Raw genomic sequence first — 24,670 nt, forward strand, 5'->3', positions numbered from 1 at the left:
AATATATATATATAATTAACTATCGAATTTGCATCTGGCCTTGTGGAAGGAAATTCCCAAGTTCTTGCAAACCCATACTTGAAGGCTCTCAGCGAGTTCTCGTGACACAAACGTGTTTGGCGTATATATATACATATATTAATATCACCGTGGTAATAAATACACTGGTTCTAGAATACAGAAACCTCTGTTAAGTAGACGGTAGCTAACGCAAGTCGACCCTGAGACTCGTTACAAGGTACGAGTGAGTAGAATTTTTTTGTGTGTGTTTGTAGAAAATATATGTTTATATATATAGAAATTTCTTTCGAACAAATAATTTGAGTTTTGATATTAAATAGTGACGTACAGTTTTCTTTACTAGAGCTGAGCAAAATTGGAACTCTGACTCAATCATAAACCTGTGTATTCTGCAATGAATTTGCCCATTACACGTTTCAACATGGTGTTTGAAAATGTTTTCTGTTGATTTTTTCGTTGCCTAAGACACTAAACGAGTTTGAAGTTGGTGCTTTGTTTTAAGTCCAGGTGTTTCTACGCGAAATTCTTTGTTGTATTTTGTAATTATAAATCAGAAGACAACATTTTCACCCTAAAACTGTTTATATTAGGCTGTTTGTATTGGGAAATATCTCTTTGTATCATTTGATTTCAATAGGTTTTCACAATTCCACGAACAACGGCCCGGCATGTTCAGGTAGTTAGTTAAGGCGCTCGACTCGTAATCTGAGGGTCGCGAGTTCGATTCTCAATCACACCAAATATGCTCGCCCTTTCAGCCGTGGGGTAGTTTGAAACGGTCAATCCAACTATTCTTGGTGAAAGAGTAGCTCAAGTGGGTGGTGACAACTAGCTGTCTTCCCTCTAGTCTTATACTGCATAATTAGGGACGACTAGCGCAGATAGCCCTCCTATAGCTTTGCGCGAAATAAAAACAAAAACAGAATTCCATGAACAACAGCAGGCTTGGTACGCTCAGTGATTACAAGTACGTTATTGTATGTTTGGATTAATCACACGTACGGAACCAAGAGAAACACTTACTGATCATGGCCAGGTGGAAGGCATTCGTAAGGTAATCTAAGGATCGCGGGTTCGAATCGCGGTTGCACTAAATATGCTCGCCTTTTCAGTCGTGAGGGCGTTATAATGTGATTGTCAATCCCACTATTCATCGGTTAAAGAGTAGCCCTAGAATTGGCGGTGGGTGGTGATGACTAGCTGCCTTCCCTTTAGTGTTACACTGCTAAATTAGGGACAGCTAGCACAGATAGCCCTCGTGTAGCTTTGTGCGAAATTCAAAATAAACAAACAAACAATCACAGTAACACTATTTGTAGATTTGGCTACTTTTCTCTGGTCATGTAATATGATATAAGTTACCTTTACTAGAGGCATTGTAGTGAAGACCTCGCAATTTGCGAGCTATGGAATCGAAACCTGTGGCTGAACATGCTCGCCCTTTTCAGCCCTAGAGGCGTTATATGTTACGGTTAATCCCACTAGTCATTTGTTAATAGTAGCCCAGCAGTTGGTGGTGAGTGATATTGATTAACTACTTTTCCTTTAGTTTATTGCTTTAAAAACTGAGAGTGATCATCTCAATTGGCACTCGTATGGCCTTGTAGAAAATCGAACACCTTTACCGGTGGACGCGTTTCTTCTACTCTTTTTGGTGACAAAAATAATAGAAGGTGCTGTGACTTACGTATAATACTTTTTGTCCTGGTGTTTTTGTTCATTTATGCTAATAAAAAATATCTAAAAGTCTCTAGTCACTATGGGTAACTTGCCATGCAACAGATACGCCTCTAGGTGGCTGTTGCACTGACAGGACATGCCAGCACATAGTTTGTTGAATTCTTTCTTTAGTCGCCTCTGGTTAAGTTATTAAAGGAAAAATGGGGCACAAGGTATTTTGAGCAATATTTTATTCTTTCCAAACCAAAGTGGAGTTAATAAGGGATCAACAGACCTTCGTACGGGATTACATATTTATCTTTCTCTAAAGACAATAGAAAACAGAAAAGCTTTAGTTCACATATTTCAGTGATCGATTCAATTAAAAAAAAAAAATTAATCCAAATGAGTATTATGTAAACTAACCCTAATAAAGTGTTTACGTACAGACACGAAACGTCTCTAGAAATATTATCAATGCTAACCCTAACAGAGTGTTTATGTACAAACACGAAACGTCTCTAGAAATATTATCCAAACTAATCCAAGTAGAGTGTTTATGTACAAACAAGAAATATCTCTCAATTTTATAAACATATAACTATTTAAGGAAGATGTGTAGTTATTTTTAAAAAAACAGAACGACAATTTTTGATATACAGTCATCTCCTTGTTTTTTGTTTTTGTAAGGGCAAAACTACATCGGAATATCGTCTGCTGTGTTCACTGCAGGAATCGAACGTTTGATTTTAACATTGTAAGTCTGTAGGATTACCGTTTGTTAAAGAGGAGGAAAATAAATTTACGAATAAAATTATTGATAAATCTAATTTTCATAACTCAGACAAATCAAAAATGTTTCTAGAGGGCCTTGTTTGTCTTTATAAGGTAATCCAGTGTTCTTCGTTAAGACGTTGTTTGGAACTTACTGTTGAGGATTTAACCCAGATCGTGCTGTTACGTGACATTTTGTTAACTGCTGTACAAGGTTGAGCAGGTTATCGTAAAGCAAGTAACGTTTTAAAGTATTTTTTATAGTTTATCGTAGGAGTTAGAGCCATCTAGCGTTACGTTTTACAAACACAAATAAATTATTCACTGCCCTTCTTAAACAAGTATAAAAAATCTTTTTTTTAACTTAAGTTTTATTAACTACGTTATTTTTTCCTAATTCCAAGTTTTTAAAACAAAGGGAAATTTGGCTAGTTAGAAATCACAAAACAAGTTATAAAAAACAATAAAAGTTCCAAAATGGGTTAAAATTAGTTAAAACAGTGACTTCAACTCGTCTTATGCCAATTAATTTAAGGTTATTAATTAAATAATACGGAAATAATACTGCTTATCGTATCAACGTGCTTAAGTTACTGACCTTAAACAATGTCAAATTTTACAGGTTATTATTTAAACATATGTATGTCAATAATACTGTGTAACTATTGCATTTGTGAATGTCTTGTTTGGAGAAACTTTGTTACCTACTGTTAGACAGGTTTGCTCATATACTTGATATTATAAGTAGATACGACAAATCAGGTTATTATTTGTTTGTTTGTGTTCTAGAACATGGGTTCCCAAACTTTTCAGACCTGCGAAGCTTCACAACGAAAAGAAAAAAAAACATTCCGGAGCCTTAATACAAAAAATATATATTAAAAATAAAAACAATCGGTCACTAACAAAAGATAAAGTTTACTTCAAGCTTTGAGAATATAAACTTATTTAAAATATCAATATTTCCAGACAAAATTGTTATTCTAATTATTTGTTCAAAAATGCCTGCTTGCAAAATTTATATCAGTAAAAGTGCAGTGTACTTATTTTATTTATTAGTGGCTCGGATGGGCTTGTCTTTTGTTCACAAAATAGTTCAATATTTAGAGTTATGGTTGTTATTTGTAAGTGCAAATCATCTTCAATATTTAGCCTGTTTCTAAATTTGGTCTTTGCAGCTGTATACAGTGAAAATGTTTGCTCGCAAAGATGTGTTTTGGAAAACGTATCAGAATTTTCAAAGCTCCGTTACTTATTTCAGGGTATTCCATGGCCATTTGAATTCAAAATTGTGTAATTTCTTCCTGTTGAAATTTTGTTTTTGGGGTGTAATCAGTTGAAAGTTCTATAAGTTGTTCTTTCTCTTTCAAAGGCAGATCGTTTGTATTTAGAGTCAACAAAGGGATTTTGAATCCACAGTAATTTTTCTGAATGAGGAGGGAAGTGCTTCCCAGTAGTTGTATACAAATCATGTATGTGCTGCAAGACAAACTTTTTGCAATATCTACTTAGACATTTCATTCATAAATAAAAAAAAAACCACTGAGATTTTCGAAGCAATCAAGTTCTTCCATCAGTATACATTCACCCCAAAGTTTTAGTTTACGTTGAAGCGCTTCCATTTTACTCTGAGCTTTGAAATACGTTACCCTGGTAATCTGCATTGTAGCATTCACTTCATTTAGATAGGCAGATACGTCCGAAAGGTAAGCCACTTTCTGTATCCAGCATTTGTCCCTTAATTTGTATGCAAGCTCAAAATGGCGTTCAGATAAAAAGAAACGTATCTTCTCACGCAGTTCGTAAAACCGAGCAAACACTTTATCCCGATAAAACAATCGGACTTCAGTATGAGCAGCAAACCTTTTACGCAGACTTCCCGTATCCTCACAGAGTAAACTAAGGATCCTCGCATTGAGTGGTCTTGGTTTTATAAAATTAACTATTTTTATGACATCACCCAATACCTCTTTCAAGTCTTCAGGCATTCTTTTCACCGCAAGTGCAAGACGATGAAGACAGCAGTGGATACTCTCGATCTCCGAACTTTTCCTACTTATGTGTGACACTGCGCCTGAAAATTTTCCGTCATAGTTGCAGCCCCATCAGTGCAAACACTTGAGCAAAGCTGCCATTGGATCTCATGCTCTTCCATAAATAAATCGATCAGTTTAAATATTTATTTGTCTGTTGTGTTTATGTAGGCAAAGGTTTGCAAATTAGCATGTCTTCTTCAAAACTAGCTTCGTGAATATAGCGAACAAACACAAACAACATCGCATAACCTGCGACATCTGTTGATTCTTCCATCTGAAGCGAAAAAGTTGGACTCGCTTTTACTCGCCTTATTAACTCCGTTAAGCAGTTTGCTGACATATTCTTGATTATTCGAGAAACCGAGTTGTCAGAAAGGGGCACAGAGTTCATGTTTTTAAGAAATTTCTCATCTATCGTGCACTCGACCAAATCTTTTGCGCATGGTTTTATGAAATCTTTTGCAATTGTATGAGGTTCACCTCCTTTCGCAATACAGTAACTAACACGATATGAAACAATAAAATCACCCTTGTTGTCCTAATGGACAAACAAACGAAATGTAGCTTTCCTTGTATTTAATTGCAAACACTTTCTTTTGAAATACTCGGAAGTTGGATTTTTTAATTGGGAGTGTTTGGTTTTTTAGATGCCGTTTTAACTTTGCTGGATGCAAACTACTGTTACTCAACGCTGTTCCACATTCAACACGCAACCCACTAGGTCCATCTTCATTACCCGTCCATGTAAAACTATATTAAATAAAACTTGCATCACACTTTCTTTTATTTCTTGTTTTAGTATTTCTTGCGTCATCCTGCCTTAAAGTGCTTGCACGCGATGATAACTCTGATGAATTCGTGTTAGGCCTAGGAGGAATTTTACTCGTATCAGATTTATTACTTATATTCAGTCACTTACCCTGATGACAACTAATTATTAATTTGTCTAAAAACGTATTTTTATATCAGAATAGCTTCTTAATGAAAACTCCTTCAAGCACTTGAGTTTTATTATCATTCAATGACATGCTGACCAAAGATAAGTGTTACCATAAGTCAGAAATAAAGATTTATGATGAAAGGCTAGGTCGATAGAATAATACATTTTTCTAAAGGGAACTTATTATTATTACATTTTTTTGTTTTTTAACAGAAAATTTTAACCCAAATAACAAAATATTAAGCCAGATCTGACGTGCGTCTAAATCTCGAACGAAATTAAACAAAATGAAACATGATCTCATGGAGACAACGGGAGCAAGTTTGTCTAATTCAACTACAACCAACCTAACCTAATCTAACAATTACCAATTATAATTGTCGTAAATATAATTATGCTTCATATAAATATATTTTGAGATTGAAATAATTGATACTGCACCTAGTTGCATCACAATGTTTCAAATTTGGACAAGTTTCAGATATGACGTCATTTTTCATTTTTGTTCGAGACTCAGCTGCTAAACCAAATCTGGATTTTAAAAGACAGTTGGCATCACTACCCGAGACTGACCGATGTTTCATACGAAAATTACTAGCCTATTTTGCATCTCCAATGACGCATGCGACCTTGAGATGGTATCACACTTACTAGCAGCCAGTGAGGCCACTATCGAAATTAATTAAGATTGTATTAACACTTTCACCTCGAGAACTCTGCCTAAGCTAAATAAAATCGTCAGTAGGCAAAATAGAATATTAAAAGGCCCAATACGCGATAAACGTGTTATATTAAAGATATATTTTACTTTTTTGTACAACGTATTCTAATTCAATTTTATGGTTTTAGTAAAAAATATTAACATTTTAAATTTCCTCGCGGTACCCCAGATAACTATGACGAAGCCCAAAGGCTCAGCGGAACATACCTTAAAAAAAACCATGCTCTAGAACAGTGGTTCCCAACCTTTTTTATGCCCCGCACCCCTAAAAATTTTTAATATGTTCTCGCACCCCTCACAGTAACTATTTATTTAAGAATAAAGATGAAGTTGGCCAAAACAAATGTTATCTCGCACCCCCTGGAACGCTATCTCGCACCCCTGGTTGGGAACCACTACTCTAGAACATATTAATACTAGAAATAAACGACCTTATAAAATCAGAATATTATGTGTATCGGTATGTCTCCGGCTTTACAACCCAAGAAACCGAGTTTCGATACCCATGGTGAATGGAACACAGATAGTCCAGTGCGTAGCTCTGTGCTTAACTTCACAGAAATAAGTGATACATTGAATGTCTAATTAAATAAAAACAACATTTTGGCATTGTAATGTCATTTATTTCTAGTATTAATATATCATATATACACCAATATGCGCTACAGAAATTAAATATCTGTGCTTTTCTCTACCGCGGATATCGAAATTCAATTTTATTGTTATAATTCCTCAGACTTACCTCTGAGTCACAGGGAGGCTTATATGACACTATGTACACAAATTTTGTTCCTGGATAATATGTGTTATTTCTTAATTGCTTATGTTGTAAAACTACAGAAAATTGACATTATTCCCTTCAAACTTTGATTTTGTGACCTGGATAGTGAAATTTAGAAATTAACCTATTTTCTATGTAAAAACGCGCAAATTTGCACATATTTATTTACATAAGGTCTGAATAAAACAGCATATGAATCAAGATTTAAATGTATTTACACTAAAGTTATACAAAAATGTTTATAAGTGAGTAGTTTTTCGAGATTTGCGACTGTATTGTAAATCACCTTCATGTATCTGCCTCCAAGTACAGTCTCCCATCATGTTTTCATTATACGCTCCCAGGTCACAAAAGCAAAGTTTGAAGATAAAAATAGGTCTTTTCCATTTAATCATAAGCAATTGGGAAATAACACTTTCTGCCCAGGAACAAGTAAAAATTGTGTTACGTGGTGTTATGAGTATATGAAGTTTCTTCTATCATACAGGATAATTCAATAATAAATGCTCTCGGTTTAGATTTTTAAACCGACTATTCCCTCATGCGCAGCCTTCCTAAATGACCAGTCCAGATGACCCTTAGGGCTCAAATGTAGCCTCCCTTTAGCTTTGAATAGCTGATCAGTGCAGTACTCACAGAGCCACAGAGGTTGTTAAATCCAAGTCATCAAATTGAATAGCAGGTTTACAGTCAAAAGTGTATGATGGCTCGGACCTTGGACTTTTCGATCCACATTTCAACACGCTAGAACATAATTATGCAGGAGATAAACAAAGAACATACTTTCACTACTTATTGAAATGTATAGTTGTTTTATGTGGATATATTTAGAAATGTAAACACGTGTCCACCATATGGACAGTCCCCTCGGTGGGACAGTGGTAAGTCTTAAAGTTTACAATGCCAGAGTCAGCTGTTCGATTCTTCTCGGTGGACACAGCAGATAGCTCGATTTGGGTTTGCTACAAGAAAACGTTCGCTCGCTATCAACGAAGGATATATTTACTTAATGTTCATTTCTGTTTAGTTATTACATTTTCTGTGGATCATCCTGGTGGAATAAACGGTCATCTTTAAATAAATCGACTTTACTTTCAGAAAGTCGAAAATGAATATTTTACTCGTAACACTGGTATCTTACGGACTCATTGCTGGCAGTGTAGAAGGAAAAGGACCTGGACAACGGTTGCTATGTAGTAAGTGTACTATTGTTAAAATATGAACACTAAAGTAGTTAAGGATTAAACTCCTATAGGCCCGGCAAGGCCTAGCGCGTGAGGCGTGCGACTCGTTATCTGACGGTCGCGGGTTCGCGCCCGCGTCGCGCCAAACATGCTCGCCCTCCCAGCCGTGGGGGCGTTATAATGTTTCGATTAATCCCACTATTCGTTGGTAAAAGAGTAGCCCAAGAGTTGGCGGTGGGTGGTGATGACTAACTGCCTTCCCTCTAGTCTTACACTGCTAAATTAGGGACGGCTAGCGCAGATAGCCCTCGAGTAGCTTTGTGCGAAATTCCAAAACAAACAAACAAAATAAACTCCTATATTAGAGAGTGAGCGTCTGTGCAAATATAACGTTATTTTGTGGAGTTCGTGTCAATAGGTGGAGTTTCAAAACAAAATCAGCTATGAGAGTCTAAACAAAGATAATATTCATTAGCAACGCTCAATGAATTTTAAATGCTTAACTAATTCTGTTAAATTATACGTAAATGGGCACGTGTTTATTCTAAATTTAGCTTTTATGTAGTTTTGAATGTATCAACCGATCGTTTACTTTCAAAGTTTGGTAATTTTGACATAAATAAGTAATTACACATCTTGTAGCGATGGGACCAAATGAAAATTGGGTTGAAAAGTTCATTACGTTTGAATAGAATTTCATATGTAGAGCATTATCACTAAAAGGCAGACAGTCTTGGCAAACCGATAATTGTCTTGAGAAGAAATATATTGAGCTTACATTTAAACAAAAATAAGATAAAAAAAACATTAGGTGATCTGCGCAGATTAACAAAATGGAATGTTATATGTTCATACTGTGCCATAATTATTGTTCGTTAAAACATAATTTGTAGAAAGGAAAATCATTAAGCGATTTGCAGTTAAGATTATTTTTATCTTGTTCAGGGATCTGTCAAGATTAAAAACCTTCTCGCGATTAGAAAGCGATTTTCCTTGAAAACTATTATTCCATTACGTATATGTATATTCAGCATAAATCTCTTGTATACAATGTTTTTGTTTTAAGTTAAGCACACAGCTGCGCTACAGGATATTTGTGCTCTACCTACCAAGGGTATTGAAACCCTTTGTAAATCTTCAGACATACCGTCGTGCCACTGGGAGTGGCTATACGATATCTTGAAATTTCTTCCAATTTGAACCTGGCATTCAGAAAGTTTATTTTGTGTTAAAATAGACCATAAGATAGTTCAATGTGTCTGGGTATTTAAATATTCCATAGAAATATAAAATACCTCTGTGAAAATATTTATATTTGTTTATTTTAGTCTAGGAAGCGCTTTCAATCACGAAATTTATCTTTTGTTTTCAGGCTCTAAATTTCCCAGATTTGTCGACTGTCTCAGCAAGTATGGTCACTTCAAGGTAAACTATGTATTTAGTTTTAAGCGCCAAAACAATGTTTACAGGGGGTGATGCAAAGCAGAAACAAAAACGAATTTAATAATTAATAGCGCCCTAACAGAAACATTTGTGGTTCTTGTATTCGCATAAAGTGTTGATAAAGGTTATTAGTAAGGTTCCTGAGTCTCTGTTGTTGTCTGTAAGTGTATTTGTGTTACAGTTAGAACTATATTGTTATTATGTAAGTTTTAATCCTCCGAAAGGAGTCCGTAGGCCACCTGGAGGATTTGCTTGTTTGTTTAGAGTTGAGTAAAATGCTATACGAAGGGATACTTGTGTTCTGCTCACCATGGGTTTCAAAACCCTTTTTCTAGCGTTGTGTGTCTGCGATACACCGTCGTGCCAGGGGTGGGGGGAGACGCGTGCCTGGAAGGGTCACTAGTTACAACCACTGTGGTTATACAGTAGTGCGTTACCTGTTAGTCAGTCAGTACCACTAAAACGTCACATAACGTTATAATCTGTACTGTAGTGACGTCAGTAAAACGTGCGCATGCTACAAATTACGAGATGAATGGCTATAACATAGCATGATCTTTGAACTTTAACAACAAGAAAAAAATTGTTGTTACTCTTTATTTTAGTTTTAATTATTCTTGAAACACTTTCAACTATCCTGCTTAGGCACTTCTAGTATATATATATCACGGACATAGTTTCTAATACATTTTTTTCACAGCTGAATCAGACTTACTGGGAATGCCGTGAGAGGAGCTCCCCCCAATGCCCACGATTCAGTGTTTTTCAAGTTTGTTTGCACTGACCATGGAGTTAGAAGAACGGTAAGTGTGACGTTAGTTTTTTTTATTATAATTTGTTTATTTAATTGTTATATCTCTAAACGTGATTATGAGTGTTAAAAGTGTGTAATACAACAATTATGTTTATATATTCTCGCGTGAACACCCCCTCATGGCGCAGACTCGAATTATCCTGAATTTTTTTGCTAAGCCTAAATCGCTTAACACTTGTTTGTCCTGATGAATTGTTAGCTTGAGTGAAACCAGTTAGTCTCTTATAAACTATAAACGTTATTAATTGACAGCAAAGTTTGTTTGTTTTTTCGTATTGTAGCGTATTTATTAAACTTCTAGTCGGCGTTTCATTATTGATGAATTAAACGATACTGAAATAAAACAAATGTTTTTCATTGTTTGTTTGTTTTGAATTTCGCGCAAAGCTACTCGAGGGCTATCTGCGCTAGCCGTCCCTAATTTAGCAGGGTAAGACTAGAGGGAAGGCAGCTAGTCATCTCCACCCACCGCCAACTCTTGGGCTACTCTTTCACCAACGAATAGTGGGATTGACCGTCACATTATAACGCCCTCACGGCTGGGAGGGCAAGCATGTTTGGTGCGATTGGGATTCGAACCCGCGCCCCTCGAATGAGGAGTCGAACGCCTTAACACGCTTGGCCATGCCGGGCCAAATGTTTTTTTATCGTATGAAGATACCTGTGTGTGTGTTTTTCTCATAGCAAAGCTACATTGAGTTATCTGCTGAGCCCACCGAGGGGAATCGAACCCCTGATTTTAGCGTTGTAAATCCGGAGACATACCGCTGTACTAGCGGGGGGCTAAAGATACCTGTAAGAGGTCCACAAGTTTGCAGTGGTGGCCGTTATGGCTAAACGCCTAAATACAGATTTTCTACCGAATACCTATGTATTTTGGTTTATATTTGGCTCTTTATGAAACAATAATACGGCACTACGTACAGGAATAAACACGATACGTTATGCTTTACATTTCCAAACCAAACGAGGACAAATACCGTCGAAATAAAGGCACAAAGAAAACTTGCCGCTACGTTTTCATAGCTTTACTATTACTTTACTTTAAAATTAGGCCAGTTCACGCCCTCATATAAATACGCGAAAAGAATTAGGCCAAATGTTTCAGACATGCATGCAGGCAATGTGTTTTGTTTCGTCTCAGTTTATCGTATGATAAGATATTAATTCAATTGGTTTGTTTTGATTTGATTGATTGTTTGTTTTGATTTTGAATTTCGCGCAAAGCTACACAAGAGCTATCTGCGCTAGCCGTACCTGATATAGATGTGTAAGACTAGAGGGAAGGCAAGTAGTCAACGCCATCCGCTGCCTATTCTTGGGCTTCTCTTTTTACTAACGAATAATGGGATTAGCCTTTATATTATAATGCCCCGAAAGTTGAAAGGGCGAGCGTGGTGACACAATTCGAGCAATCTGAGATTGGCTCAAACAATAGAAGTACGTCAGAAATATTACAGCATAAATATTTGATTTGAAACGAAATATAAATGACCCCAACTAGACATATTAGCCAAAAATTAATATACATTTTACAAAAGTAACTGATTGATATATATATCAGGCTGTTGTATATGAAAGGTTGGATATTCACGTGCAAATCTGAAACTAGAATCTTAGTGGCTGAAAGAAAAGCATCGTTTTAAATTTGTCAGAATAATATAATATATTGTCTGGTTCATCCCAAGCCAACTTTATTTTACTTATTTCAGAAACTAAATAATATTTATATTGATATTTGTCACCGTGAATAAAATTGATATTCGTATAATTTTCTTTCAAACTTGGTCACAATGTGGCGATAGCAGCTCGTAATATCAACCATGCATCTGGTGATGACACAGCTAATGATCGCATAGCACAGAGTTGGCTTAGGTTTTGTTCTGGTGACAAAAGCTTTGAAAATGAACCTTGGGGCCATTCTTAGACAGCCATTAATGAGGAAGAATTGAAGGTCTCAGCTGGATCAGGTGCCTGTCAAACTGTGACAGAACTTGCCGACAAACTTAATGTTCATTATTCAACAGTTTCTTGAAGCAACTGGTAATGTGGATACCTCATGAATTGAGTGAAAACCATCAAACAAGACGAGTTGAAATTTGTTCCTCACTCCTTACACACAACAAATACGACCCGTTTCTCTATAGAATTTTCATCTGTGATGCAAAATGGAATCATTATGACAATTGACAATGATCGAGACAAAGCACCAAAACATTTGTCAAAAGCAGCTTTTCACCATAACAAAACTTTTGGTCAGTGTTTGGTGGTCATCAGCAGGTGTGATCCATATATTATTTATTCCTAAACTCAGGAGGATCAAACACAGCAGAGAAATATTACTGTGAACTTGAAATTATACACGAAAGGTTGTCACGAAAACATCCAGCAATAGTCAATAGTCAATCACAGTGGACCCATGCTGTTTCATGACAATGCTCGACCTCACGTTTCGTGCATTAGTGTCCAAAAACTAAATAAACCTCAGCATTAAACTTTACCTCATCCAACAAATTTATTAGATCTTTTCCCGGTGGATTATCACCTTTTTAAATATTTGGATATTTTTAAAGGAAAAAATATTTCCAAACAAAAGATCAAATGAAAGCTCTTTAGAAGACTTCATTGCATCAGAGGATGTCCAGTTCTTCAAATATAATATTTATAAACTAACAACTCGTTAGCAGAAGTGTTTTGAGTCTAAAGGAGCTCGGTTTGATTAAATAAATTTAGCAAAATATATGTGCTTGTTTTACATCTTCCTTTAAAAATCTAACATTTATTTGTTTGCTTTTGAATTTTGCGCAAAGCTCAACGAGGGCTATCTGCGCTAGCCGTCCCTAATTTAGCAGTGTAAGACTAGAGGGAAGGCAGCTAGTCATCACCACCCACCGCTAACTCTTGGGCCACTCTTTTAACAATGAATAGTGGGTTTGACCGTCACATTATAACGCTCTCACAACTGAAAGAGCGAGGGTGTTTGAGACTACGGTGATGCGAACTCGCAACTCTCAAATTACAAGTCGAACGCCTTAACCCACTTGGCAATGCCGGGCCCGTTTTATATGTATAAACCTGATAAATATAACAGTGTAAGAAAGAAGTCGTATCGTTATGATTAATAAATGAAATATAATTTTTAATCAGTGTAATTTACAACTGTTGTAAATATCTTTTGATCAAGGAAAAGTTTTATAACGAGTTAATAAATGTTACCCCGTAAGTTCATTTACTCTTCCTGCCTTAAACCTGTACGGCCACCTCTCCTAATGACTCAAAATATTTATTTCGTTATTTAATCAGGTAAATAGAAACAACAGTTTCTGAACGACCCATATTGGCTTTTCCGTTGTAGTTTGTTAAAGTATTTTAAACCTAAATTCATATCAAGAAAAACAGATAAATAAAAATTGTTCGCTCAGAACTGTTCTCGCAAATTTCTCGATCAAACGCTACAACCCTCATATCGCTAGAAAGATCTTTGTCTGAGGCGCTCGGATTGCATATTAACTTTTCCATTCAAAATTACCATATCTGAATTTTGCTTAGTCAATCTTTTCAATTCACATGCTATACGATGGCGTAATATCGTTGTGTTACCACGAAACGACTGTCTTCAAATGGCTTCGATTTCAACTTTAGTTTTTCTTACTTGCAAAGTATTTCACACAAACAACCCTAAACTCTCATGTAATTTCCTAATAAAAATGAAAACTACACTAAATGCAATTGGCCTGCACTTTCTCGACTTACTTAGGTTTAAAATACGCTTTCGAAGTTCTTTCAAAACACTTTGTGAACACGCGTTCAGACGTTTCTGCATACTTAGCTAAGTTTGCCTTCATTACAACTTTAAATTTATTTCATTTTTCAATAATTTAGCTTTGGATCGTTTTATAGGCTGCTATAAAGACCTGTTAGCAACTTTCTTATTTACTACGGGTTTTATTATTCATGTTTGTGAAGTTCTTTTTTCAGCTGGTAAAACCATCTTGTACAATAAATGCTCACGCCTGTTTCATACCCCGTATACTATTATAAATACATTACTATAATTTATTATTTATCTTACGTGCAGTTTTATTTTAAAAAACTTACGTCTACGTAAGTTGTTTTGTTTGATTTATTTATTACACATAACGTACCCCGCTGGTACAACGGTAAGTCTACGGATTTATAACGTTAAAATCCGGGGTTCGATTCCTTTCGATAAGCTCAGCAGATAGCCTGTTGTGGCTTTGCTATAGGTCCGGCATGACCAAGCGTGTTAAGGCGTGCGACTCGTAATCTGAGGGTTGCGGGTTCGCATCCCGGTCGCGCCAAATATGCTCGCCCTTTCAGCCGTGGGGGCGTTATAATGTGATGGTCAATCCCACTATTCGTTGGTAAAATAGTATCTCAAGAGTTGGCGGTGGGTGGTGATGACTAGCTGCCTTCCCTCTAGTCTTACACTGGTAAATTAGGGACGGCTAGCACAGATAGCCCTCGAGTAGCTTTGTACGAAATTACAAAACAAACAAGCAAAGGCTTTACTATAAGAAAATACATACACACACGTAATATTTGCAAGAAACCGTAACTTAAGTGGCGTGCTTGAAAATGATGAAATAAGAAAAATTCAAGTGAAGGGCACAAAGCCTACAGCAAGTATCTTAATGTATTTCCATATCAAGTTTTACTAGTAATTATAATCAACAAAAAAATACACGAAGCCAACAGCAAGTGTCTTAATGTATTTCCATATCAAGTTTTACTAGTAATAATAATTAATAAAGAAATATTGATTTATTAATGAATTATTCCTTATTCGTATCTTATCAGAAAATGTTTTCTTTCTTTATAGTTTGGAGAATGTATTCATGAGAAGCAAGTAAGTTGTCCTTTTTCTCTAATCTACATGTAAACTTAATACTCCATAAAGATTTTTAAAGATAATCATTTCTTTCAGTTCATTGACACAGCGGTTTACAAGTGAATAGTATTTTCTCTTTCGCTTCTTTTCCCTAATTAAATCATATGAGCTTCAAATCTTATGGTTTCAATAAAATAACTGTGGTTGTAAGAAGAGGAGCTTGTTGCTATATTTCCATTAGATCAAACACTGACATACCTCAACTTATATATTTTTGTCCATGTGCTACATTAGTTTAAAGTCGACATATTTATATGTTTAGTTATTGCAAGTCTTTTTATTTTTGAATTTATCGCCAGCAAATCACAGACACCTGCTGTAGAATAATCCGAGGACCAACATCAATATAGTATATATATTTATATTATTAAGAAGTATAAGTAAAAAACAACACCCTTTAACTGACAACTGGCGAGCATAGCCTAACATCTGACAATGAGTTACTTGCTATGTTGACTTTTTTATAAGCATATAGATTAGGTAAATAATTGCATAATTTTAATACAACAATTATTTTTTTCAGAAAAGAAAGTGCGTTTTTATTTTTTTGATACAAGACATACTTTATTGGTATATTCACCACTTTCCTCTTCTTATTATGTTTAACTTTTGGTCTTTCAGCATCCCGAACCGTTACCACTCATACCCGAGGTAAGACTTGTTTATTTTTGTAACTTCTTACTCGACTGTTTTATGTGGTTACACTTGTGTATTCTGCTAGTTTGCTCCAAATGACGTTAAGAGTGTTTATGCTACAAATTTAAACAAGTTTAATTAATATGTTACGACTAAACAGATGACAGAATAAGTTGACACATGCAACAGAAGTTGTCGTTTTATGTTTCGCTAAAATTAAACCTTTAATGATACATAAAACCTTTGGATCTCTTTTAGATTAGAAATGTACAGTCTTTGCAGAGAGTAAAGGTTCATAAGAGACCTATCGATTCTAAATTATTAAAAACAACAACGACAAACAAAGAAAAACGTAGCTTTAATTCCATGATGTGCCTCAGAGGGTAAGCTGTAAGGTTACGGACTTAAAAGCGTTTAAGTCTTTGGTTCGAGTCCTCTCAGTAAACAGAGTGCAGATCGCCCATTGTGCGATTTTTTTCACTTAGAAAACAACAACAAATAATTTCATGACAATACGACTTAACTGTTTCTTTTACAGGTTCAACCTTTCTACAAAATGAAATTTCTACTTCAGTGAAAATAGTGACAAGAATACGTTGTATACAAAATATTGTTTTTACAAGAATAAGAGCCCCTTAGTGGCAAAGCAGAATGTCTTCGGACTTACAAGACTAAGAGCCCCCTAGTGCCACAGCAGAATGTCTTCGGACTTACAAGACTAAGAGCCCCCTAGTGGCACAGCAGAATGTCTTCGGACTTACAAGACTAAGAGCCCCCTAGTGGCACAGCAGAATGTCTTCGGACTTACAAGACTAAGAGCCCCCTAGTGACACAGCAGAATGTTTTCGGACTTACAAGACTAAGAGCCCCCTAGTGGCACAGCAGAATGTCTTCGGACTTACAAGACTAAAAGCCCCCTAGTGACACAGCAGAATGTCTTCGGACTTACAAGACTAAGAGCCCCCTAGTGACACAGCAGAATGTCTTCAAACTTACAAGACTAAAAGCCCCCTAGTGACACAGCAGAATGTTTTCGGACTTACAAGACTAAGAGCCCCCTAGTGACACAGCAGAATGTCTTCGGACTTACAAGACTAAGAGCCCCCTAGTGGCACAGCAGAATGTCTTCAGACTTACAACGATAGAAAACGGCATATCTTTGTATACAATAGCGTGCATGTCAAGTTTATTCTTCAGTTGCTTCAGTTATACCCCAACTGAACTTATATGACGTGAAAGCACTAGAGTAATTTGTTTAATTTTCCCAGCCGATGTTGCTGTTTGTTATTAAGCACAAGTAGCTCTCTGTGCTTTACCCAGCACAGGTATCGAAACTCGGTTTCTAGCACTATAAGTCCGGAGACATATCGCTGTGCCACTGGAGGGGCTTTCCAGACAAAAATTTATTCTTTATTACGTTACGAACCGTTGTCTGGGTCACCTTAAAGACTTTCATCATTGACCTTTGTATTCGTGAATTCTTACCCCTCACCAAACATTGTACTTTTCTAACCACAGCTGGGGTGTGATTGGACGGTCCTGGTTCCCTAGGTTCTCCATAATCATTTGTTTTCTAACCACTGCTGGGGTGTGGTTGGATGGTCCTGGTTCCCTTTGTTATCCATAATCATTTGTTTTCTAACCACAGCTGGGGTGTGGTTGGCGGGCCTGGTTCCCTAGGTTATCCATAATCATTTGTTTTCTAACCACAGCTGGGGTGTGGTTGGACGGTCCTGGTTCCCTAGGTTATCCATAATCATTTATTTTCGAACCACTGCTGGGGTGTGGTTGGATGGTCCTGGTTCCCTTTGTTATCCATAATCATTTGTTTTCTAACCACAGCTGGGGTGTGGTTGGCGGGCCTGGTTCCCTAGGTTATCCATAATCATTTGTTTTCTAACCACAGCTGGAGTGTGGTTGGACGGTCCTGGTTCCCTAGGTTATCCATAATCATTTGTTTTCTAACCACAGCTGGGGTGTGATTGGATGGTCCTGGTTCCCTAGGTTATCCATAATCATTTGTTTTCTAACCACAGCTGGAGTGGGGTTGGATGGTCCTGGTTCCCTAGGTTATCCATAATCATTTGTTTTCTAACCACAGCTGGAGTGTGGTTGGACGGTCCTGGTTCCCTAGGTTATCCATAATCATTTGTTTTCTAACCACAGCTGGGGTGTGATTGGATGGTCCTGGTTCTCTAGGTTATCCATAATCATTTGTTTTCTAACCACAGCTGGGGTGTGGTTGGATGGTCCTGGTTCCCTAGGTTATCCATAATCATTTGTTTTCTAAGCACAGCTGGGATGTGGTTGGACGGTCCTGGTTCCCTAGGTTATCCATAATCATTTGTTTTCTAACCACAGCTGGGGTGTGATTGGATGGTCCTGGTTCCCTAGGTTATCCATAATCATTTGTTTTCTAACCACAGCTGAGGTGTGGTTGAATGGTCCTGGTTCCCTAGGTTATCCATAATCATTTGTTTTCTAACCACAGCTGGGGTGTGGTTGGACGGTTCTGGTTCCCTAGGTTATCCATAATCATTTGTTTTCTAACCACAGCTGGGGTGTGGTTGGACGGTTCTGGTTCCCTAGGTTATCCATAATCATTTGTTTTCTAAGCACAGCTGGGATGTGGTTGGACGGTCCTGGTTCCCTAGGTTATCCATAATCATTTGTTTCCTAACCACAGCTGGGGTGTGATTGGATGGTCCTGGTTCCCTAGGTTCTCCATAATCATTTGTTTTCTAACCACAGCTGGGGTGTGGTTGGATGGTCCTGGTTCCCTAGGTTATCCATAATCATTTGTTTTCTAACCACAGCTGGGGTGTGGTTGGACGGTCCTGGTTCCCTAGGTTATCCATAATCATTTGTTTTCTAACAACAGCTGGGGTGTGATTGGATGGTCCTGGTTCCCTAGGGTATCCATAATCATTTGTTTTCTAACCACAGCTGGGGTGTGATTGGATGGTCCTGGTTCCCTAGGTTATCCATAATCATTTGTTTTCTAACCACAGCTGGGGTGTGGTTGGATGGTCCTGGTTCCCTAGGTTCTCCATAATCATTTGTTTTCTAACCACAGCTGGGGTGTGGTTGGATGGTCCTGGTTCCCTAGGTTATCCATAATCATTTGTTTTCTAACCACAGCTGGAGTGTGGTTGGACGGTCCTGGTTCCCTAGGTTATCCATAATCATTTGTTTTCTAACCACAGCTGGGGTGTGATTGGATGGTCCTGGTTCCCTAGGTTATCCATAATCATTTGTTTTCTAACCACAGCTGGGGTGTGGTTGGATGGTCCTGGTTCCCTAGGTTATCCATAATCATTTGTTTTCTAACCACAGCTGGAGTGTGGTTGGACGGTCCTGGTTCCCTAGGTTATCCATAATCATTTGTTTTCTAACCACAGCTGGGGTGTGATTGGATGGTCCTGGTTCCCTAGGTTATCCATAATCATTTGTTTTCTAACCACAGCTGGGGTGTGGTTGGATGGTCCTGGTTCCCTAGGTTATCCATAATCATTTGTTTTCTAACCACAGCTGGAGTGTGGTTAGACGGTCCTGGTTCCCTAGGTTATCCATAATCATTTGTTTTCTAACCACAGCTGGGGTGTGATTGGATGGTCCTGGTTCCCTAGGTTATCCATAATCATTTGTTTTCTAACCACAGCTGGGGTGTGGTTAGATGGTCCTGGTTCCCTAGGTTATCCATAATCATTTGTTTTCTAAGCACAGCTGGGATGTGGTTGGACGGTCCTGGTTCCCTAGGTTATCCATAATAATTTGTTTTCTAACCACAGCTGGGGTGTGATTAGATGGTCCTGGTTCCCTAGGTTATCCATAATCATTTGTTTTCTAACCACAGCTGAGGTGTGGTTGAATGGTCCTGGTTTCCTAGGTTATCCATAATTATTTGTTTTCTAACAACAGCTGGGGTGTGATTGGATGGTCCTGGTTCCCTAGGTTATCCATAATCATTTGTTTTCTAACAACAGCTGGGGTGTGATTGGATGGTCCTGGTTCCCTAGGTTATCCATAATCATTTGTTTTATACAACAGCTGGGGTGTGATTGGATGGTCCTGGTTCCCTAGGTTATCCATAATCATTTGTTTTCTAAGCACAGCTGGGATGTGGTTGGACGGTCCTGGTTCCCTAGGTTATCCATAATAATTTGTTTTTTAACCACAGCTGGGGTGTGATTGGATGGTCCTGGTTCCCTAGGTTATCCATAATCATTTGTTTTCTAACCACAGGTGGGGTGTGGTTGGATGGTCCTGGTTCCCTAGGTTATCCATAATCATTTGTTTTCTAACCACAGCTGGAGTGTGGTTGGACGGTCCTGGTTCCCCAGGTTATCCATAATCATTTGTTTTCTAACCACAGCTGGGGTGTGATTGGATGGTCCTGGTTCCCTAGGTTATCCATAATCATTTGTTTTCTAACCACAGCTGGGGTGTGGTTGGATGGTCCTGGTTCCCTAGGTTATCCATAATCATTTGTTTTCTAACCACAGCTGAGGTGTGGTTGAATGGTCCTGGTTCCCTAGGTTATCCATAATCATTTGTTTTCTAACCACAGCTGAGGTGTGGTTGAATGGTCCTGGTTCCCTAGGTTATCCATAATCATTTGTTTTCTAACAACAGCTGGGGTGTGATTGGATGGTCCTGGTTCCCTAGGTTATCCATAATCATTTGTTTTCTAACAACAGCTGGGGTGTGATTGGATGGTCCTGGTTCCCTAGGTTATCCATAATCATTTGTTTTCTAAGCACAGCTGGGATGTGGTTGGATGGTCCTGGTTCTCTGGGTTATCCATAATCATTTGTTCTCCATTAAATATAACGAATATTCTCGTCTGGAGATTTAAATCTAAATACAGCTTTATGATCTGAGTACATGAATATTTTGCGTTGGTAAGGAATGTTACCATTTCCAAAACGACTAGTTTACGGTAACATTACACACCCTACGAACGCTAAATGATGTCATAGCGTAGTTCAGATGCGTTCCGTACCACCATGAATGTATATCTGCTCTGGTTTGTTATCCGTGACTTTCAAATTTTCAGACTGAAAATTGTTATAATGTAACGTATATGTGTATGAAATATAAATTTGACAAGTGGCACGAAGTGCAATACTGGTTATAGTTCAAAACGAGTAACTAGATCACGTGTTTAATTTAAAACATTTGAACAGACCTATTGTACCAAATAGTCTGAACACGCTTAAAAAAAATAAAAAATGGCGAATTTGAAATAATGCGCCTATTGATAATAAAGAAACATTGTTTTAGCAACAATGTCTAAAACCTTTTTAAAATTAATTGAAACTGCAGCTATAAATACGAAGATAAACCTGTAAAAATGTTTACGAAATGAAGCGCGATCTATGAAGTTAAGTGTATTAAGTTAATGTATATAGAATGTTAGGGTTAGCCTTTGTTATTTATAGCTTCTTGTTGGTATTTTCTTTATTCATTTTTCGTGTATGTCAATAATTTTTATTTTTGTGTTTCAGGAATGTACCAAGCTCTATGGAGGAAGGGTAATTTTTTATTCATGTAGTTTGTGTCTAACTAAATTTTAACGCTAGCGGCAGTTAAGACAACTTACAAGGTTTTTTTTTTTTTTGTAATTTGCGAGAAAAGGTCTGTATTGGCCTGCTGTTAATGTGATTTTGTGTTGTGTGTTTTTTGTTAAAGGTGATATACGTTCAGGAAAATAAATCACTGTTAAAGCTTATTACAAGTTACATTCGAGTGACAACTGTGGGGGAAAACGTAGAATTAGACTTTGTTATATAAGTGTATGAATTTAAGTTACATATTCATAAGACAAGGAGGAATCCTCGATAGCTATAATTAACTCTCCAAACTGTCAAGAGATGGCGGGAGGAGGTAGAAGTTTGTACATGAAGAACAAAAAAAAAATCCAACAAACTTGGGGCAATATTATTCAGGTCTTATTCCAAGAGGATATAGTCTTTAAAATATTCTTGCGTCACTGGCTAGTAAACTTAAAAAAAACAACACAAAGAAACATTATTTTGGATTTTACCTGTTTTTTTATTATTCACCTACAAACAAATTTATTTTCATATTTGTTAAAACTGGGGATCCGTTACGTGGACTCCCTTGCCTGAGAAACATAAAATTTTTCCTTAGATTACTCGTATATTTTTACGTATTTATAACAATATGAATTTTTTTTTCTTCTTCTTTGATTCTATGTGTAGTTTGATTTTATTGAGATGTTGGCAGTTAGGAAGTTGAGATTTACATCATTAAATTATAATTTCCAAGTTAATCAAGACACACCCGGAAACAGTACTTAAGATTTGAATAATATTTAATTTACATATGTTTGTGGCCCTGCCCTGGCCAGATGGTTAAGGCACTCGACTCGTAATCTGACGGTCGCGGGTTCGAATCTCGACCGCACCAAACATGCTCGCCCATCAGCCGTAAGGGCGTTATAATGTGACGGTCAATCCCACTATTCGCTGGTAAAAGAGTGTCCCAAGAGTTGCCAGTAGTTGGTGATGATTAACTGCCTCCCTCTAGTCTTACACTGCTAAATTAGGGACTGTTATCGCAGATAGCCCTCGTGTAGCTTTGCTCAAAATTCAAAACAAGCCAAAACCAAACCAAACATATTTTTAATATAACTTGCGAGCCGTTTCATAAGGTATTTGAAATACGAATTGTAAAACAGCGTGTGTAATGAAAATGACACTCTTTGTTCAATAACGGAAGATATAACACTGTAAGGTTACAAGTTTGAAATGCAGCTAAAGTCAAATATTTATGTTCCACGAGTACAAGTGATGATGTGAGTGCTTTATCAAGTGTATATGTTTTATGGGGACGAACTGAATTTGAGTGCTTTATGAAGTGCATATGTTTTATGGCGACAAGTGTTGAGTGAGTGCTTTATCAAGCGCACATGTTTCATGGCGACAAGCGCTGATGTGAATAACGTTTTTGTGATGGTCTCTTGAAAGATTTTACTAAATAAAAAGGTGTGTCACTCCTAACGCTCAGTCAGAGTGTGTTGGAATTTAGAGGCAAACTAGAAAAGCATGTGCAGATGATCAATCGTTTTAAATATCCCTCCTTCCCCCGAGTCTACAAACAGGTTTGTCACATTATTTAAATTCCACAATCAACTAAGTTTATAACATTGTTTAAAATTCCAATAGAAATAAATTTATTCAACAATAAAAGTAGGAGTTAATGACATAAAATATATACATAGATAAAAACACCTTCATGTTGGACACTAATCATAAATCTGGAAGTTATAAACTCTTTTCCTCATTGTATAAACACTGCCTTTCTAAATATAGACAAACTGGAATGTAATTAGTTGTGTCTTAGTTACGTAAACAAAAATAATGACCAGTGCAAGCAGCCTCGCATAACAATAACATTTACTGGGTGGAAGAAATAGCTTGCACTGTTTTTGAACAAAACTTGAAGCTATAGTGTCAGAAATGACACGATACATAAGCTCTTCACGGTTTACTGATACGATCAGGTCAGAAACGAAGTTGGTGTCTGGTGTGAAACTTATTGGTTATAATAGATCCATACAACAGTTGTAAAATATTATATAAATCATTTACCAAATGCTTCTCTGGAGCAGTTTTCTTTAGTGACAGTTTCTTTGCTACACGTTTGTGGGAAAGGGGCAGACCTGAATGAGTGGCTGTTTTTCTTTGTTCTTTGTTTAGCAACGTTAGAAGAAAAACACAAATAATATGTGCACCCAGTATCAATGAAAAACCAGAGAGGTTATAGAATAAATATTGTTTCTTCAAGCTCATTTTATTCCATATCTAGATGGTAAACTCCCCTTTTAAGAACATTTCACTGTAAAGATAAAACAAATAGTGTGTCTAAAGAAAACCATCACACAAATGTTAGTTACAATGTATTTTATAATACACAAGTGTTATTTACAGTGTATTTTATAATACACAAATGTTATTTACAGTGTATTTTATAATACACAAATGTTATTTACTATGTATTTTATAATACACAAATGTTATTTACTATGTATTTTATAATACACAAGTGTCATTTACAGTGTATTTTATAATACACAAGTGTTATTTACAATGTATTTTATAATACACAAGTGTTATTTACAATGTATTTTATAATACACAAGTGTTATTTACAGTGTATTTTATAATACACAAGTGTTATTTACAATGTATTTTATAATACACAAGTGTTATTTACAATGTATTTTATAATACACAAGTGTTATTTACAGTGTATTTTATAATACACAAGTGTTATTTACAATGTATTTTTATAATACACAAGTGTTATTTACAATGTATTTTATAATACACAAGTGTCATTTACAGTGTATTTTATAATACACAAGTGTTATTTACAGTGTATTTTATAATACACAAGTGTCATTTACAATGTATTTTATAATACACAAGTGTCATTTACAATGTATTTTATAATACACAAGTGTTATTTACAGTGTATTTTATAATACACAAGTGTTATTTACAGTGTATGTTATAATACACAAGTGTTATTTACAGTGTATTTTATAATACACAAGTGTTATTTAGAGTGTATTTTATAATACACAAGTGTTATTTACAGTGTATTTTATAATACACAAGTGTCATTTACAATGTATTTTATAATACACAAGTGTCATTTACAATGTATTTTATAATACACAAGTGTTATTTACAGTGTATTTTATAATACACAAGTG

The 24,670-nt window shown here is 36.4% G+C and overlaps 1 protein-coding gene across 5 annotated transcripts in view; it reads left to right on the forward strand.

Moving 5' to 3' along the window:
- The first annotated feature begins 79 nt into the window (after positions 1-79).
- LOC143251225 (uncharacterized) overlaps positions 80-24,670 on the forward strand; it is a 66,018-nt gene continuing 41,427 nt past the window's right edge. The window contains exons 1-8 of one of the 5 annotated variants that reach the window (XM_076502673.1): positions 84-244; positions 2,371-2,437; positions 8,031-8,128; positions 9,489-9,541; positions 10,260-10,362; positions 15,217-15,243; positions 15,907-15,936; positions 21,432-21,458. The gene's annotated coding sequence lies outside the window, so the exon portion shown is untranslated. Of the gene's footprint in view, positions 245-2,370; positions 2,438-7,959; positions 8,129-9,488; positions 9,542-10,259; positions 10,363-15,216; positions 15,244-15,906; positions 15,937-21,431; positions 21,459-24,670 lie in introns of all 5 variants that reach the window. The other 4 variants (XM_076502672.1, XM_076502670.1, XM_076502671.1 and 1 more) reach the window with 4 other exon arrangements.

This window comes from Tachypleus tridentatus, chromosome 5, assembly GCF_004210375.1.
Source record: "Tachypleus tridentatus isolate NWPU-2018 chromosome 5, ASM421037v1, whole genome shotgun sequence".
NCBI lineage: Eukaryota > Metazoa > Arthropoda > Merostomata > Xiphosura > Limulidae > Tachypleus > Tachypleus tridentatus.